Source organism: Apium graveolens, unplaced genomic scaffold (genome assembly GCF_009905375.1).
Source record: "Apium graveolens cultivar Ventura unplaced genomic scaffold, ASM990537v1 ctg3462, whole genome shotgun sequence".
Lineage (NCBI taxonomy): Eukaryota > Viridiplantae > Streptophyta > Magnoliopsida > Apiales > Apiaceae > Apium > Apium graveolens.
The window spans coordinates 22,739-28,738 of NW_027418108.1; positions in this window are offsets into that span (position 1 = coordinate 22,739).

Genomic DNA, 6,000 nt, shown 5'->3' on the forward strand with positions numbered 1-6,000 from the left:
AAATTTTGCTCCATATTTTGGCTCTAATCAAGCATGTAAGTCATTGTTCACCATATTAGAGTACCTTTACACCCTATAAGAGTCACTTGCCCCATATATTGATACAATTAACATATTAACATCACGTAAATGCAATAGACATCCTTTAACCACCTCTTGGTACCCCTTTCCTACAAGTTAATTTTTGGCCACATTTTGGCTCTAATCAATCAGGTAAGTAACTTCTCACAATATTAGAGTCACTTTGCACCTTATAAGAGTCACTTGCCATCATATATTGGTACAATTAACATGTTAACATCATGTACATGCAATTAGAAATCCTTTTACCACCTCTTAGTGCCATATTCATACAAGTCAATTTTGGTCCACATTTTGGTTCTAATTAACCATGTTAGTCACTTATCACCATATTAGAGTCACTTTGCACCCTATAAAAGTCACTTTCCACCATATATGCAACAATTGACATGTTAACATCATATACATCCAATTTGACATCCTTTTATCACCTATTAATGCCACTTTCATACAAGTTAATTTTGTTCCACATTTTGGCTCTAATCAACCATGTAAGTCACGGTTCACCATATTAGAGTACCTTTACACCCTATAAGAGTCACTTGCCCCATATATTGATACAATTAACATGTTAACATCACGTAAATGCAATTAGACATCCTTTAACCACCTCTTTGTACCCCTTTCCTACAAGTTAATTTTGGGCCACATTTTGGCTCTAATCAATCATGTAAGTGACTTCTCACCATATTAGAGTAACTTTGCACCTTATAAGAGTCACTTGCCATCATATATTGGTACAATTAACATGTTAACATCATGTACATGCAATTAGAAATCCTTTTACCACCTCTTAGTGCCATATTCATACAAGTCAATTTTTGTCCACATTTTGGTTCTAATTAACCATGTTAGTCACTTCTCACCATATTAGAGTCACTTTGCACCCTATAAGAGTCACTTTCCACCATATATGCAACAATTGACATGTTAACATCATATACATCCAATTTGACATCCTTTTACCACCTATTAATGCCACTTTCATACAAGTTAATTTTGTTCCACATTTTGGCTCTAATCAAGCATGTAAGTCATTGTTCACCATGTTAGAGTACCTTTACACCCTATAAGAGTCACTTGCCCCATATATTGATACAATTAACATATTAACATCACGTAAATGCAATTAGACATCCTTTAACCACCTCTTGGTACCCCTTTCCTACAAGTCAATTTTGGGCCACATTTTGGCTCTAATCAATCATGTAAGTGACTTCTCACCATATTAGAGTCACTTTGCACCTTATAAGAGTCACTTGCCATCATATATTGGTGCAATTAACATGTTAACATCATGTACATGCAATTAGAAATCCTTTTACCACCTCTTAGTGCCATATTCATACAAGTCAATTTTGGTCCACATTTTGGTTCTAATTAACCACGTTAGTCACTTATCACCATATTAGAGTCACTTTGCACCCTATAAGAGTCACTTTTCAACATATATGCAACAATTGACATGTTAACATCATATACATCCAATTTGACATCATTTTACCACCTATTAATGCCACTTTCATACAAGTTAATTTTGTTCCACATTTTGGCTCTAATCAAGCATGTAAGTCATTGTTCACCATGTTAGAGTACCTTTACACCCTATAAGAGTCACTTGCCCCATATATTGATACAATTAACATATTAACATCACGTAAATGCAATTAGACATCCTTTAACCACCTCTTGGTACCCCTTTCCTACAAGTCAATTTTGGGCCACATTTTGGCTCTAATCAATCATGTAAGTGACTTCTCATCATATTAGAGTCACTTTGCACCATATAAGAGTCACTTGCCATCATATATTGGTACAATTAACATGTTAAAATCATGTACATGCAATTAGAAATCCTTTTACCACCTTTTAGTGCCATATTCATACAAGTCAATTTTGGACCACATTTTGGTTTTAATTAACCATGTTAGTCACTTTTCACCATATTAGAGTCACTTTGCACCCTATAAGAGTCACTTGCCACCAAATATTGATATAATTAACATGTTAACAGCAAGTACATGCAATTAGACATCCTTTAACCACCTCTTGGTACCCCTTTCGTACAACTCAATTTTGGGCCACATTTTGGCTATAATCAATTATGTAAGTGACTTCTCACCATATTAAAGTCACTTTGCACCTTATAAGAGTCACTTGCCATCATATATTGGTACAATTAACATGTTAACATCATGTACATGCAATTAGAAATCCTTTTACCACCTCTTAGTGCCATATTCGTACAAGTGAATTTTGGTCCACATTTTGGTTCTAATTAACCATGTTAGTCACTTCTCACCATATTAGAGTCACTTTGCACCCTATAAGAGTCACTTTGATATGCAACAATTGACATGTTAACATCATATACATCCAATTTGACATCCTTTTACCACCTATTAATGCCACTTTCATACAAGTTAATTTTTTTTCCACATTTTGGCTCTAATCAACCATGTAAGTCACTGTTCACCATATTAGAGTACCTTTACACCCTATAACTTGCCCCATATATTGATACAATTAACATGTTAACATCACGTAAATGCATTTAGACATCCTTTAACCACCTCTTGGTACCCCTTTCCTACAAGTTAATTTTGGGCCACATTTTGGCTCTAATCAATCATGTAAGTGACTTCTCACCATATTAGAGTCACTTTGCACCTTATAAGAGTCACTTCCATCATATATTGGTACAATTATATGTTAACATCATGTACATGCAATTAGAAATCCTTTTACCATCTCTTAGTGCCATATTCATACAAGTCTATTTTGGTCCACATTTTCATTCTAATTAACCATGTTAGTCACTTCTCACCATATTAAAGTCACTTTGCACCCTATAAGAATCACTTTCCACCATATATGCAACAATTGACATGTTAACATCATATACATCCAATTTGACATCATTTTACCACCTATTAATGCCACTTTCATACAAGTTAATTTTTTTTCCACATTTTGGCTCTAATCAACCATGTAAGTCACTGTTCACCATATTAGAGTACCTTTACACCCTATAAGGGTCACTTGCCCCATATATTGATACAATTAACATGTTAACATCACGTAAATGCAATTATATATTGCTGCAATTAACATGTTAACATCATGTACATGCAATTAGAAATCCTTTTACCACTACTTAGTGCCATATTCATACAAGTCAATTTTGGTCCACATTTTGGTTCTAATTAACCATGTTAGTCACTTATCACCATATTAGAGTCACTTTGCACCCTATAAGAGTCACTTTCCACCATATATGCAACAATTGACATGTTAACATCATATACATCCAATTTGACATCATTTTACCACCTATTAATGCCACTTTCATTCAAGTTAATTTTGTTCCACATTTTGGCTCTAATCAAGCATGTAAGTCATTGTTCACCATGTTAGAGTGCCTTTACACCCTATAAGAGTCACTTGCCCCATATATGGATACAATTAACATATTAACATCACGTAAATGCAATTAGACATCCTTTAACCACCTCTTGGTACCCCTTTCCTACAAGTCAATTTTGGGCCACATTTTGGCTCTAATCAATCATGTAAGTGACTTCTCACCATATTAGAGTCACTTTGCACCTTATAAGAGTCACTTCCATCATATATTGGTACAATTACATGTTAACATAATGTACATGCAATTAGAAATCCTTTTACCACCTCTTACTGCCATATTCATACAAGTAAATTTTGGTCCACATTTTGGTTCTAATTAACCGTGTTAGTCACTTCTCACCATATTAGAGTCACTTTGCACCCTATAAGAGTTACTTTCCACCATATATGCAACAATTGACATGTTAACATCATATACATCCAATTTGACATCCTTTTACCACCTATTAATGCCACTTTCATACAAGTTAATTTTTTTCCACATTTTGGCTCTAATTAACCATGTAAGTCACTGTTCACCATATTAGAGTACCTTTACACCCTATAAGAGTCACTTGCCCCATATATTGATACAATTAACATGTTAACATCACGTAAATGCAATTAGACATCCTTTAACCACCTCTTGGTACCCCTTTCCTAAAAGTTAATTTTGGGCCACATTTTGGCTCTAATCAATAATATAAGTGACTTCTCACCATATTAGAGTCACTTTGCACCTTATAAGAGTCACTTCCATCATATATTGGTACAATTACATGTTAACATAATGTACATGCAATTAGAAATCCTTTTACCACCTCTTAGTGCCATATTCATACAAGTCAATTTTGGTCCACATTTTGGTTCTAATTAACCATGTTAGTCACTTCTCACCATATTAGAGTCACTTTGCACCCTATAAGAGTCACTTTCCACCATATATGCAACAATTGACATGTTAACATTATATACATCCAATTTGACATCCTTTTACCACCTATTAATGCCACTTTCATACAAGTTAATTTTTTTTCTATATTTTGGCTCTAATCACCCATGTAAGTCACTGTTCACCATATTAGAGTACCTTTACACCCTATAAGAGTCACTTGCCCCATATATTGATACAATTAACATGTTAACATCACGTAAATGCAATTAGACATCCTTTAACCACCTCTTTGTACCCCTTTCCTACAAGTTAATTTTGGGCCACATTTTGGCTCTAATCAATCATGTAAGTGACTTCTCACCATATTAGAGTCACTTTGCACCTTATAAGAGTCACTTCCATCATATATTGGTACAATTACATGTTAACATAATGTACATGCAATTAGAAATCCTTTTACCACCTCTTAGTGCCATATTCATACAAGTCAATTTTGGTCTACATTTTGGTTCTCACCATAATAGTCACTTCTCACCATAATAGAGTCACTTTGCACCCTATAAGAGTTACTTTCCACCATATATGCAACAATTGACATGTTAACATCATATACATCCAATTTGACATCCTTTTACCACCTATTAATGCCACTTTCATACAAGTTAATTTTTTTCCACATTTTGGCTCTAATTAACCATGTAAGTCACTGTTCACCATATTAGAGTACCTTTACACCCTATAAAAGTCACTTGCCCCATATATTGATACAATTAACATGTTAACATCACGTAAATGCAATTAGACATCATTTAACCACCTCTTGGTACCCCTTTCCTAAAAGTTAATTTTGGGCCACATTTTGGCTCTAATCAATCATGTAAGTGACTTCTCACCATATTAGAGTCACTTTGCACCTTATAAGAGTCACTTCCATCATATATTTGTAAAATTACATGTTAACATCATGTACATTCAATTAGAAATCCTTTTACCACCTCTTAGTGCCATATTCATACAAGTCAATTTTGGTCCACATTTTGGTTCTAATTTACCATGTTAGTCACTTCTCACCATATTAGAGTCACTTTGCACCCTATAAGAGTCACTTTCCACCATATATGCAACAATTGACATGTTAATATCATATACATCCAATTTGACATCCTTTTACCACCTATTAATGCCACTTTCATACAAGTTAATTTTGTTCCACATTTTGGCACTAATCAAGCATGTAAGTCATTGTTCACCATATTAGAGTACCTTTACACCCTATAAGAGTCACTCGCCCCATATATTGATACAATTAACATATTAACATCACGTAAATGCAATTAGACACCCTTTAACCACCTCTTGGTACCCCTTTCCTACAAGTCAATTTTGGGCCACATTTTGGCTCTAATCAATTATGCAAGTGACTTCTAACCATATTAGAGTCACTTTGCACCTTATAAGAGTCACTTGCCATCATATATTGGTGCAATTAACATGTTAACATCATGTACATGCAATTAGAAATCCTTTTACCACCACTTAGTGCCATATTCATACAAGTCAATTTTGGTCCACATTTTGGTTCTAATTAACCATGTTAGTCACTTATCACCATATTAGAG